Consider the following 15,130-nt stretch of genomic DNA (forward strand, 5'->3'; position numbering starts at 1 on the left):
TTGGTATTTTTTACCACACCTATTTCAGAACATAAGGTTTTATTTAAATTACCAAAAGGTCTACTGACAAATGGTCACTTTTTTGTTTTTAACTGAGACTGCCATCTCTTTTCTCTAGTCTTCTTCCCACATCAGCCTCTCTTGCTGATGTATTTTACACAGGGCCATCACTGTTTCTTTGTTCTTATTTTTCAGACCCAGATGTTTCCACAACTGTCCTAAGAATGGAACAATTCTGTGAATGAAAAAAAGAGACCAGCAATCCCCATCAGTTTCAGCTGACAGTTTTGGAATACAGGCAGCAAGCATATGGAAATTTTATCCAAGTACCATGTACAATTGCATTAGTTCTTGTTTATAATCTGCTGCAAAAGCCTCACCCCATCCATCCTATGACATAGCTTGCTTTAAGGTCACATTTCCCTGCTGCAATTAAGCAGCACACCAAATCTCTCTTCTCCTCCATCATTCTTACCTACAACTTCCTACTGTACCCTGTAAGCCAAACTGCGTATCTCCAGTAGAAACTCTTGATTTCAGCCCTGTATCACCCAGCCTTTTAAGACCACCTGGTTCTTCCTCTATTTTAGCCCAATCACCTTGGGAGGACGTCTGCCTTCAGTATCAGCGTATTTAATACGCAAGTTCCTTTTTCATTTTGCCATCACTAAAGAAATCAAGGACTTGCCCAACTCTACTGGGCACGGATCAGAGTGAATCTAGTTGCTCTTGCAACAGCACCTACCTCTGCTTAACCAAACATCTTTCCCACCAAGCCTCATCTTCTCTGGAAGTACAACAAATAACATTGTCACCAGTAACTTCCCCAGTGCATGTAACATGATGCTATCAAGAGAGGATATCTATCTGATTTTTCCTTGCAAGAGAATTGGGTTCTTGACACTCACCTAATCCAATGCAATCAAATCAACTGCTTTTGTATTCCATATAGCTCCCCACCATATCTATACTATTTGAAAATTTATTTCAAAGTATTTTTTCTATTAAAAAAAGAGATAACTCTGAAGTCACACCTTAGTAAATAATCCATGCTCCCTACAGCATCTTTCTTTCAGTCACATGATACCAGTTGAAACTTGCTAATGAGGCTGTAATGTCCTATACCAATACTCCTGCAAGTCTCAGATGAAAATTACCTTCTCTTAATCCCCAACTCCCATTACACACTCCTCCACCACTGGGCATTCAACTTAAATCTGCTTCCAGTTCATTTATTGTAAAATAAAGCTCATCTACACTAAGACCTATTGACCATTTGGATTTCATCCCTATAGATGTCATCATCATCTCTGTTTTCAGCAAGGCTAAGAGTTAGTCTTAATATGACACAGATAAAGTGTATTTAATCTTCACTCATTCTCACTACCAGGCTGTTTTACCACCACCCAAGGTGTGCCTTCTCCCAGCCATGCCAGCTCAGCTGGACATGGACAATTCTCACTTTATACACGCCAGTTCATATTTCAGGATGCAGCTCTGTTTCTACTGATCAGTCCTCTTATTCTCTCTATGGCCTGTGCTTAAAGGAGTTATCGACTTTAAATCCCTTAGCTCTCTATTTGAGCAAAATTCACAAGTCAGCTGTATTTTAATTAACATTTCCTTTTTTACAATCCAGGACAATTCACTTACATTTCTATTTGAAGTACAGTGACAAATGATAATTCTACTAAAAATGCATAAATTCTACATGCAATCAACTAGAGTAAACAGTATTAGCTGTCTAATCGTCAATTTGGATTTTTAAAGAAGTGTACCATCACTTCCACTCCAATAACTGGGTTCTGCCACTTGCTCATCTCTTTTGAGATAGAAGACTAAAGAAGAAATTCTGATGTCTTTATAATAACACCCAATAGCCTCCTAGCACATCCTATGCCCGCACCTCCCTTGACAGCAAATGTCCAAACCAACTCTACCACAACAGGATTCCCCATCCATCCCCTCCTCTCCCCAAGATCTCCCCTGCAAGCAAACACACAGAGTTTTAAGTAATTGCAATGCTATTCAGAAAAACAACCTACCAACCTGCTATTTATCACTTGGTTTTATTTTCACCTTTTCCAGATCATGCATACTCTTCAGTCACTAGTATTCGAGCCACAATTACTATTTCACAGCCTTTGCTCCCTGTGTAGCTTTTGCTTCTACCTACCACATATATTGCTACAGTATTTTCCTTTGAGCACAGGAGGATCCTAGCATTAGAGCAGAGGTTTCGGCTCATACTGCCCAAACGATCCTTATTCCCTGCTTTGTTTAGGTAACCTTTTTTTACAAGCTATGTTATTTTTTAGAGTGTGCTCTCATCAGTATTCACTTTTTTCCTATTTTTATTCCTATCCACAGAATTAAAGTGATAGATCAAGGTGAAAAATTGAGACCCATTTAATCTCCATAGTTATGAATACTCTTCTTATATACAGATGAAGAGGAGAACAACACAATACAGTGATATCACAATGGATAAGCAATATCTGTCAGATGGTCCACAACCACTTCCAGATGCTCGTTGGTTGTCTCATGGACTGCCTAGATAGTAAGGTGTGAAAAACAGCTGCAAGTATAAGATGCAAGACAGATACCAATATTGCTCAGCAATTAGTCATACATATGGATTTTATTGGTCTTTAGTGTAGAGAAATAATTGTATACTGATGACGATGTGCCCAATGATTGATGATGTGCCAGCTTATACTTTTAGACCTGACCCTCTTCACTTCCAGAGTGATACTACACTATCAAGAACCAAGAGCCACTGCCATCTGAGACATACCTGATCAGATCACAATATTTTCATTTAATGTTTTGACTTCGGGCAAAAACCATAACTGGGATCATGTGGAGTCTAAACAAAAGTTTGCACCTATATTTTCCTGAAAGGCAAGGCACAGGAAGAGTTACACAACTATCAAGCACAGCAACCACCCCAACACGGCTTTTCACACATTTCTTTGGCATATATCATTGTGTTTTAACATTTTGCTCCTCTGTATACCGAGAAGCCCCAGTCACAAAAGTTTCGCCATCAAAGTTGTGTAACTTTTCTGGATTTGGAAATTAGCTTGTTAGCTGTTAATGTTGAAATTGCAGGGCAAGGTTAGATGAGATAGTAAGCAGAATGGTGATTTAAAAATACTGAATTAACAGGATGAAACTGCTTAACTGTTTTTAGAAACCAGTTTAGTAATATTAAGACAGGCTCCTGAAACATTAAAAACTTATTAAAGTGTTTCCAATTTCTAGTATCTCCCTGCAGCAGTCTCACGAAATTAAGCAGCCAACGGGGAGAAACTGGATTCTTATTCCTGAGACCCACCGGGCCATTGCAGATCTTCCCGACACACACTGATAGAGTACAGCAGAACAAAAACGGTAAACGAGTTATCACATAGTTTTTCAGCATTCACTTGTATATAAAGAAAACAAATGCTTAAAATATTTAAGCAATTAATCTATTTAACATACTCAGAATTTTTGTCATCAAGCCTTGAATATAGTTATGTCAAAGGAGAAGACTGGAGTAGAGGGGGACAGACAGTGTATTTGCAGGGTGAGAGGCAAGAGACACACTTCCAGCCCAAACAAACCCAGTGGTGTTAGTGACGGAACTGTGCAAGGAGAGTTAATTCTCCCATGCTTTGCCTCTCCCAAGTCCCATTGTCTAGGGCCCTATCACATTTTTCCAAATATTGCTGGGCAGTGAAGGAGAAGATGATTACATCCCAAACGGAGTTGCAGAGGGCTTCTCAGGCAGAAAGGTAGGAGCAGATGGTGCCGTGACGGGACAGCAGTTGTCAAACCAGAAGGAGAAATCAAAAGTGTAATGCAGGCCATGCCTATATATGTTATTCATGAAGTTTCCCTAATCCGTTGAGGAGGACCAGACCATTACACGAAGTGGGACAAGGCAGTCACCAGAAAACCAAAAATTTAAAACAGTACAGTGACAGGACAACACAAGCTTGTTAGAGATAGACATAGTCCAAGTCTATACAAATTAACATTATAAGCACCTTAAACTGACATTCTAAATGTTAATTGTCCAGTATATTGTATTTACTGACCACAGAATGTAATAACTCTATTCATAACTTACTGTAAAAGGTGAAGAGAAGAAGATGATGAGCTCCCAAAACAAAAGCTGCTAGGTCCTTAAGAGCTAAAGCCCAGGAGCACACATATCACCAGGCAAAAAAACGGAAAAGTTGTCAGAAAAACAAACAAAAATCCTGACAAGCTTCATGGAGAACTAGATACATATGGTATATTATCTAGATGAAGGGACTAAAATACATGTTTACTCAAATATGTTGGAACATCACACAAAACTTTCTCTAATACAACAGTGACCTCATGCTTTAACAGCTACAGGCACACTGAACTTTGTCAGGTATTAATAAATTGATAACAAACAAAATGGATACGAGAGCTTCCGATGAACTTTCCTCCCCTCCAGCATGTCAAGAGCTGCACATGCCTGTCAGGAGACAACAGTGGCACATGAACTTTAAGACCCCTGAGATAGTGCTCATAGTAACTCCTAAATCTCTGAACAGAGCCAAGAGAACCCAGAAGAGCAGAGATCCTTCTTCAGGACGTGGACCAGAACACCCAAAAATGCAAGAGGCCAAAAAGATGAGGATGAACAGTGGGCTCCGTAAGTACAAGGTTAGACCTGTGATACTAGTTCTGCTCCTCAGTGCGAGGAACACTCCAAAATTTGGTTAAGAGGAAAAAATCCAACAAAAAAACCAAACCACCAAAAACAAACATACAGGATTGAGTTAAGAAACAAGTAAGAAGAGCTTCACCATAACATTAGAGAGGCAATATTTCACTCCACGGAAACAGGACCAATCTCGTAAGTCTAATTAAGGAGAAAAAAAAAACCCACTTGGGAATCCAAATTAAATTTGTTATTCTTCATATTTGAGTACCTTAAGATTGTATGACTCTTCAACCAGTTAGATCTGATTCAATACATGGCGATTCAACAAGCAAAATTAGCCGTACTCAAATCAGAACAGATGGCACTGGTCGAGTTCTACATCACCTATAATAAGATTCAGTTCTGAACATACAATGTAAGTAGTAAAGTGTGATAGGTGTTATACCACCACAAACACTGTTTACTACAGATAGTAGAGTTTTGACAAGCTAAAACTAATGACAACATCAATTTTAGCCAAATGGTCCCCAATCTATTCCATTTGCACCTTACACCCCCTTCGCCCCACCTGCCCTTTGACCTAGGTTATACACCTTATGAGCTACTGCAGCACATCATCCATTTGGCCAGCCAGTGTAGAATAAGGCTGCAGCACTTCGCCCTGGCTAGGAGACAGATATATTAATACCCTAGATCTGCTAATCCCAGCTCTGCAGTTCATGGGCTCCATCCAGTTTGTCCCTTGTGACTAGACCTACAACAGGGTCAATACATAAAGGAGACCAAACACCTTCCTCGTGCGCAAGCAGTACGCTGTTCAAAGGGCATGTGAATAGTACTGCCAAGAACTATTCTGCTGTACATCAAGAAACTTCACTGTGTTCAACGCAGAAACATATATTATCATGCTGGAAATATCAGCTTAACCGATGTAACTAATGCAAACTCTTTCATTTGACTTGATTAAACCAAAGAGAACTACAGAAAAATAATTAACATAAAATTAAAACTTTCTTTGCATGTCTTCTCATGTCATGCAACTAGGTTTTTGTTAAAATCAGTTCCAACTTTATCAACCTTGCCTTAAAATCCCAAAAAAGAACTTGACTTATGAAGTGATATTATCACCAATATCTTGAAGTTGCAAAACAGAGAGGCCGTCAAGCCTACTAAATCATGCATGCTGCAGCATAACACTAGAACAGTTTGTCACAACTCTAGAATAGGCAGAGAATTTCCATGGTGATACTACGTGCCTTCTTGAATAGCAGTGACAGAAGTTGAAGTATTAAAAAACAATATATATACTCTCTTTGAATTAACAACAGCCTCCAGTGAACAAAGGTGGAGCTCCTCTTTTTGCTGGAGGGATAACAACGAAATGCATCCCGTGGTAATTACTGGGTCATTACCAAGTGGTGCTTTCAATTTTAACCTAAACTTAGAACTTTTAACACTATGGACATTACAAAGAACAACAAAACTCATCTGTTGTATATCATTATTTCCACAGCTGGACAGAATTTCACTACGCAGAGAAACTGCGGCTCTTATTAGTTCGTTTCTAGCTGCCACATGGAAAATTTCAGTCTGGAATGTGTTACTAAAGCAAAGCCTCTCTTTATACCATAAGGCTTATAAACATTTAGCATGACTATGAAGTACTAATCTAACAAGCCTAACAAATCTGGCTACTTAATGACAGCAGTTCTAGCAAGGCGATTATTTTCAAAGGAGGGAAGAAGCCCAGCCCCTCTCACACTCCATCACCACACGAGGTGCAGTGTCAGATCCCTTCCACCACACAGAGACGCGAGATGAGTGAACTTCATGCACGCACATTAGGAGCGGTCAGTACCTTCTGGTCTGGTCTCCGGTTCAGAAGCACAGGCATGTCCAAGCTAAAACGTCCCTGAATTTTAACGTCACGAACACGAGGACTCAGGAACAGATACCTGGGCTAAGTGAGCGTAGAAAGATGCCTCTGTCACAAAGGGCTGGCAGTGCTGTCGCAGCACTTCCTCAGGCTCGGTCCGTGATATCACGGCACAGGCAGAGCCGCCTGCAGCAACCGTTACGCTCAAAAGCCAAGTATTTCCTGACTTTGGGCTGGAAGCACCCGCACCGCCTCGGACTTGAATAACGTCCCACTCATTATCTAGCTATGTATACTTGAAAAAAAGAGAAACAGAAATCAACACCCTGTGCTTTGCTAATTACTGAAAGAGTTTGACATCTATCAATTAGAAAACAGCACAATGTAAGAAAAAATTAGGAGCAATCGGACATGACTCTCGTTTCTGTTAGCGTTAAGCTGCATATCCACAAAATAGGAGAACCCAGCCACAGCACTGAAACACGAACAGAGACAAAATAAGCCACGTATCACACCCTGACATGTATCAGGCATTTGACACTACTGAGGCAAAGTTCTTGCCTTACACAAAACCACATCGAAATGCCAGCCAAAGTGCACACATCAATAACTATTCTCAACCAGAAAGAAGGGTGGGAGAAAGGAAAAAAAAAAAAAGCTGTTTTCTCTTAACAGCTATAAATGTTTTTACTGTCATCCAGTTAGTACAGCACTGATCATCCAGACCTTTTGTACTTCTAAATCTACAGCAGTCTGCTGCTTCACATACTGGTGACAGTGCTCCGCTTAACAGTTTTCACCATTAAAAATGCATATTTCCCATAAAGAGATAAAAGACCAGCTCAGACTGATTCAATTTATGCAGTCACACAAGCAATTTGTTGACTTTGTTTATGCTAGAGATATTTAGAAACTAGAACAGAAGAACTTGTTGCCATTGGCTGACTTAGTGCTGAAGGAATACTGACCATCTTCAGTTTTGCAGAAATGAGGAGGCTTTGTAGCCAAGAAGAGTGCTATCACAAAGGGAAAAGAACAGCAGCTGAATTGCTAAGCATTTCTATAACCCACCTGCATTTAGCGTACTTGTAAAAATACAGTTTAGAAAACACAAAGTCTGGTTCTCAGCAAGCAGTAATAAGCATCTGCCATCAACTCCGATTCATTGTACTGCAAGTCTGGGCTAACACAACACAAGCCCAGTAGCAGGAAACCTGGAACACAGGGGCTGGCGAAGAAAGACCCAGTGCAAGCAGCTTTTGGAGCTTCCAGCTGACTGTCACCCGTGGCAGATAGGGCTTGCACATTTCTGCTGTTCTCTACAGGTTCATGAGTGTAGCCAAAGGTTATAGCAACAGAAAACACATGAGGAACAAGACAAAAACCCGTAAAGAACTGCATACAGTAAAGTTTTGCTTTCAGGAGACAGAGTCTTCTTCCTATTTGCCTGGCCTATATTTTTTTCCAGGTGACTGGTCAGGACCCAATTAGGTTTTTTTCTAAAGAACTGTTACAGAGCAATGCACTTACATTACTGTGACATTAAACCCCACGCCATATACTGGGGAGATCACATACTGCTGCTGAAGGCAAAGCTGAAGACTACCACTAACTCAGCCTAAAGAGAGAGATATTTTTAGATAGGCAAAATAAAATAAAATAAAATTCAGTTCTCAGAATAATTCTTACTTGAGATTGACCCAGGAATATCTTGTGCTGTTTAATTTTGATACAGCCAACAAGCAGAAAAAGAGTCTACCACAGTTGCACAGCTTAATCTTAGAGAATCCACCACATTACCCCATTCGCTACTGGAAACTTATGGATCACCTAACACGTTCTGTGTGCTACACACGCACACAAGATGCTGCTTTGCCGAGTATCCAAATTTAAATAACCAGTATAATGATAGATGGTGGATCAAGTTACTTAACAGGAAAGAATGTGTAAGAGTTACAAGATTGTTTGGGTGCCTGATCAGACAACAGATGCCTTTTTTCATACTGGCATGCCAGCACTCTACAGTGGTATATCAAAGAACTTCAATGATGGCAGTGACAGCATAGCCCAACAGGAATGTTGCTTTAAGTAAGGAAGGTTCTGGCATTCAGTATTTCTTTCCTATGTTTAGGCCAGTCAGACTGATGCTTTTCCACCTTTCAAATACAGCTCATGCTCACTCTGCTTGAATACTTTGCAACCCACAGTAGAGCCAGTACAGAGCTCTCATGACAATCCTTATGTTCTTTGAGTATGTAGAATAGTGAGTCTCAAGTCCCTTACCAGTTACACACTTTGAGCATATGCGAGTACTCTCAAGTTTGTTCCCAACTTCGGGACATAATTCCCAGTGAAAGATTTAGCAAAGTACAGCTTGCTTGTAACATCAGTTCACCTTAAACTTTCCAACTGCTTTAACCCAAGTTTTTCCAAACTATAAAAGCACAAATTCAGATATTAGCCAGGAACATTCTCCTGAAAACTCTGCATTTTTAGCTTAATTTGGCACTTCATTTTCTAGTAAGAGGTTTATTAAAGAAGATACTGTTTTTAAGAACTCTATCATATTTAACACACACGCTATTTTTAAAAGGGCTTGCCTGAGAAGATAAGGCTGTCACGTGGACAGTCCCAAACAATTAGTACATTCTCTGCATTCATTTCCTTTTGGGAAAAAAAAGTTACAGTTGGATAGCTCACTGAAGTATTTTGCCCATTTATGGTCACTATCCACTTCTCAAATATAGATCAGAAGATAGTGAACCTCATTTTAGCAGATTTAAAGTGCAAGTGCTAAGACGGAAGTAAGTGTTCCATGCACTTTTAGGAAAGTGGGATAGGTTTTTTTTTTAATTCAGTAGTTTCAGACAGAAGCTCTCAAGATTTTGATTTAAAAAGATTAACATGTTGATTCATTATGAAACGAACACACCTTGGAAAGTCTGTTTTTCCCTACTCAAGAGATCAAGGTTTCAGGACTCCTGCATGGCAGATCATGGCGAATCCTGAAGTGAATATCAGCCCAGATTTGGTTGAAGACCACCTGCATCTGATTTCCATGGATGCCACCACCTTTATAAATTATTTGCTACAATAACCACCTTCTTTTCTACCACTGAAGGAGAAGATGGCAAGTGGTTAGTAATTCAACACTTGCTCTGGGAGATGGGAAAAATTATAGACTATTCAGTCTAAGAGATCAAGCAGGTGTCTATATATTTGGCCCAGAAAAAGTCAGGGACTGCAATAACTTCTAATCCCCTTAATAACACTAGATGTTCCTCAATGACATGAAACCAAGGAGTTAGGTCCTTTCCTATTTGATGTTTTCCCAGAAACTCTTGACTGCAGTATTGAGAATCATAGAAACATAATCATTTAGGTTGGAGAGAACCTCTAAGATCATCAAGTCCAACTGTTAACGCAACACTGCCAAGTCCACCACTAAACCATGTTCCTAAGCACCACATCTACACGTCTTTTACACACCTCCAAGGACAGCGACCCAACCACTTCCGTGGGCAGCCTGTTCCAATGATTGACAACCCTTTTGGTGAAGAAATTTTTCCTAATATCCAATCTAAAACTCCCCTGATGCAACTTGAGGCTGTTTCTTCTTGTCCTGTCTCCCCTCAGCCTCCTCTTCTCCAGACTAAACAACCCCAGCTCCCTCAGCTGCTCCTCAGAAGACCTGCTCTCCAAACCCTTCACCCGCTTCGTTGCCTTTCTCTGGACACACTCTAGCAACTCAATGTCTTTCTTGTACTGAGGGGCCCAAAACCAAACACAATATTCAAGGTACGGCCTCACCAGTGCCAAGTAGAGGGGGACGATCGCTTCCCTGCTCCTGCTGGCCACACTATTCCTGATACAAGCCAGGATGCTCTTGGCCTTCTTGGCCACCTGGGCACACTGCCAGCTCATATTCAGCTGTCTATCAACCAACACCGCCAGGTCCTTCTCTGCTGGGCAGCTTCACAGCCACTCTTCCCCAAGCCTGTAGTGTTGCATGGGGTTGTTGTGAACCAAGTGCATCATTTTGGGCATAGCGATCATGAAATTATGGAGTTTTCGACACTTGGAGAAGTAAGGAGGGGGGTCAGCAGAACTGCTACCTTGGACTTCTGAAGGGCACACAAGGGCTAGCACAGGATCCCCTCAAACACTGGTGTGCCACCCCCAGACTTATCTCTAGCAAGCCTGGTTTTATCCCTTTCCCCCTTCAAATCTAGTTTAAAGCTCTTTCAATGAGCCCCACTATCTCACGTGCAAAGAGTGCAAAAGAAATTTCAGACTACAAACTTTCTTTTAAAAAGGCTCTGCTTACAGAAAGGTGTACAGCAAGAACAGTGTCAAGCAGCAGGTGACACTGCGGCAGAGACACTAAAAAAGTTATTACAGGTTTCAAGACTCCTTTTCTCAAACGGACATCCAGTAAGAAACTGTGAAAGACAAATGCTCATGGTTCATCAGACTGTGTGCACTGAGTAGAAAAAAAAAAATTAATTGCAACCTAATAGCCTTTCAACAGCTTCTCCACCCCTGCCAAGCAGCATTCATTAGTTTTCTAGTACTATGGAATTACACAGCTGCACAAGTTCCAGCTTGTCCAGTAATATCACACTTCACAAAAGTAACAGCATTATCTTGCTACAGTATCAAATGACTAAGCAACCAGTAGTACAATTAACTTTTCCCAGATAACAACCAGCAAACAACTGTAGCGTAAACACAGCGAAAGAGGATTTCAAAGCCATGTTGATCCAGATGCTGAATTTCCAGCTGCTTCGAAGCCAGGTGCCGGGCAGAGCAGGGAGCTTCCACCTAACTAGACTTCCTCCAGCTGAAGTCTTGAATCACCACTTTGCCTGACGGAGACAGAGGAATAATGAATACCATGCCTGAAGGCAGGTCTAGCACACCACGAAACACCAAGCGCTACTCTTGCTCAGAGTCACAATAGTCTAATCTTGTCAATCACTAACGGTTAAAAATATTTAGATTTCATCAGCTGCTTATGTTAGCTGTGAAAAGAATTAAATACAGTTAGATAGTTACAGTGTTCAAAAGTAAATCTGTACAGACACAGTTGAATGGGTATTTCAGATTTAATAGCGGAAAGTAATTAAGTGCATGGTTGTTTTACTTTTTCACGCAGAGAAATTCAAAAGAGCTACGCAGTTACTATTAATAAAAAAACAACAACCCACAAGACCCAGGGGCAACAGAAAAAGAAACGCTTTCCCAGAAAGCTTTGAGAGAAATGAGTCAATGAAGTAAAGAGACAGTAAGGTTATTTCAGAGGAACAGCTTCATGAGGCAAGGCTCTTGCGCCAACAGTGATATACGCAATACGTTTGGTAAAGACCCATGAGACCATTTGCATATATTCCCAAAAAGCTTGTAAGAGAGTGGGTTTTCTTGGTTATGAATCTGGGTTCTGTAAAACTGTAGGGAAAAAGCGAGCATAAAAGCACTCAGTTACTGTGTGAGGAAGAAAACACAGTAGGTGATGAATACAGAGAACCAAGACGGATGGGATGGAGTCGTTTCTAAAGGTACATGAGGGGTTTGGTTTTTAGGTAACATTTTCATACACCTCAGGTAAAGTAACTTTTGCAGTGCTTCACTAATTGCTACTAATTGTAGGTACTACTTGTTTCAGTACTGCTAAACTTTCTCAATTTAGTGTGTCTGATATGTGATAGATATTTCTGAGCCAGCAGTTGCACAGCTTGACAGCATAAACAATAAGATTTAGGGAACCACCTTTTGGAGTTGGCTCGAGTCTACACAGGTAAGCAGGACAGGTAGGTTGCATTAACTGCCTAGAGCTAATGTGGCTAACAACATTCACGGGAAGAGTCGCATATCCTTCATCATGTCTTAGCAATATCATCGCAAATATACCCAGGATTTCTATAATTTACGTTCACTATTAAAGTACACCAAAGCCCACACTGCTTCACCTTCTGTCACAGCATCTTCATCTTACTAGTACTATTAGCACATCTTGCTTGGGTACCTATATATTAAGGTACGTTCCCTGAATGTAGAGAAGAAGGGCAGCACAGCCCCAGCGTCTAGGGCTTGACAAAAGTATGCTTAAATATAACACGACAATCCTTGTCACATGGCTCCTGTCTGGCCTGGAAACTAAACTCCCATTTCTGGACTGATGTGGGGAGGGATTGCAAGGGAAGTGTGGCTTTGCCGCGGACATAACAGTGTTCTCATGACATTTAAATAAGCTATTTTGAAGGATAATGTAAATCCCATTCACTTCAGATTACCACAGGAGTTTCTTAAATCATTTCAGCCAAGATACTACTTGTCATGCTCAGCTGCAATCAAAGCAAGAGATAGCTTCAAGTAACTTAAAGTTTCAGAAATAAGCATGTGAGTCTTTCTTTCATAAAAGACAACAGCTTTATCTGGGCTGATAAAACTTAAAACTCAATTTATCCATAAATTCATCATTCTACAGCTGAAGGTATTTTTTACTTATGATAGCCCAGATTATGAAATATTTCCTTCTGCAACTGAATGTCAGTTTGCTGATGAGAGTTACCAAGGAACATGTAATTATTAAAGGAAATCAGAAAATAAGCTCCCCTGAGGACTGAACTTCATTCTTCCAGCCCATCAACTCTCCCTCCCCTTGAGGGAGCTTAGCCTATCTGGGAATTATCTACATTAGGAGTTTACTCTTGGTCATGTCTGGATGACCTGTTCTCACTGAAGTCAAGGCTGAAACTTGTTTTGCAAAGCCAGCAAGGAAACACATCAGTTGTATCATAACAGAGAGCACACTTCATTATATACCTATTCTGTGCTTCCCAGCATCGTATCTAGGAAGACAAGACAGGTCTTACTTATCAAGCCCCAGTCTTTTGTGTGGCTGCACTCTCAGTCATGCCTTCCAATTTCAGCTGTAACACCCACAAGGCCTTCCAAAACAATTCCATACATTTCTGTATGGTAACACTGTCACACTTCAGGGAAGAACAACAGAAACTTCAACTTCAAGGGTTATCCCAAACATGGCAGAAGTATACAAAACTAGCTAGATTTATTATTCTCTACAGAGTTTTTAAAGCATTTGGCATAGTCCCAGGTGCTGTCTTATCTATTTGATCATGAGCTCTCAGGGAGCTGAAGCTAGCATAGGATACAAGTTGGCACATTTTTGTGTTTTTCCTCCCAGAAAAACTTAACATCTTGCATAAATTAGGTAACTTCAAAACAGAGTTAGGATACAATGAAGCAGGTGTAACAGATTCATAGTTTATCAAGAGAAGTTTTATTAGAACTATAGAAGTTCAGAAATTAATATGGATAGTCAGCTAGCAGCAAAACCAGAAAACCACACAATTCATTTGAGAAGCCCCAGTAAACTCATAGACCAAGATGGTCTTTAATTCATATGGATTTACATCAATAGAAGTGAGTAAAAATGAATATATTAACAAATCCATATTTTTAGATGAACAGAAGCCAACTTGACCCAAGTAGAAATCTCTTTTGTTTGGTTGGTTTTTTTTAAGGCGGGGACACCACTATAAGAGGGTTATGATGCACTGCAGCAAACAATGACAAAATTATAAGTGAAAGTAGTAGAAAAACATAAGAACTGACATGTTTGCTCCCAAATCCAGTACTTACTATGTAAATTATTTCCAAGTGGCACATGGAAGCAGTTTTCTGCAGCGTTGCAACCTGCCTAGCTGAGGCTACTCTCAGAGCTTGAAGCTACATCCTGTAAAGAGATTTTTACCTCCTATTTCCCTTCATGGGAACACTGGGAATGACTAGCTCAGACTTGGATGTTCAACTTAATACCATACTAAAACTACTCCACTTCTGAACAGTCTACAAGGTGATGTAAAAGGAGCTTCTACTGACTCTACTACCTAAGACAGCTAACCTGTCTTTCACACTGTGCAGAGATTTCCATTGTTATGATTTTGATCTGTGATCTTATTTTTTCAACGTGCTTCCTCTCCCCAAGCAGCAAGGAAGTCTGACAGGATTCATTTTAGCCCAAGGTCCTTATGCCTATTACGATCCTTCTTCAGCCTGACTGCTTCAAAGATGCATCACATACAAACACCAGTCTTGGAATTAAACAAATTGGAATTGCTCAAAAGCATGTAACATTTGAGAAACTGTATTATTTTCCATTAGTAGCAGCTTCACAATGATTGTTAGCCTAATTTATTTTGATGAAGCCTGCTCTGATGCTGACCATAGCGGATAGGGATCCTAGAAGGACACAAAGAGTTGCTGCGAGGAAATTGTAAGGATTAATAGCATTTTTGTATACATACAGTAAAACATGCTACCAAACAGCTGATTTAAAACTTATGCCCTCTTTTTGTATTACGAGCACAAGAGGAAAGCACTTGGAGCACCCATTAGAAATCAATCCATGTTAAGGATGTACTGAAATATGAGCTAACCGAAGGAAGAAAAAAAAAAACAAAACAAACCAAAACCTGTTACCTACAAATTCAGTTAATTATGGGGATGCAGAATAAAGCCCTCTATATGTTGCTGGA

General features: G+C 40.2%; 1 protein-coding gene across 2 annotated transcripts in view; it reads right to left on the reverse strand.

The window, feature by feature from the left end:
- TBC1D4 (TBC1 domain family member 4) overlaps positions 1–15,130 on the reverse strand; it is a 117,488-nt gene that overhangs the window by 47,496 nt on the left and 54,862 nt on the right. The gene's annotated exons all lie outside the window — the stretch shown is intronic.

Source organism: Phalacrocorax aristotelis, chromosome 1, assembly GCF_949628215.1.
Source record: "Phalacrocorax aristotelis chromosome 1, bGulAri2.1, whole genome shotgun sequence".
NCBI classification, from domain to species: Eukaryota; Metazoa; Chordata; class Aves; order Suliformes; family Phalacrocoracidae; genus Phalacrocorax; species Phalacrocorax aristotelis.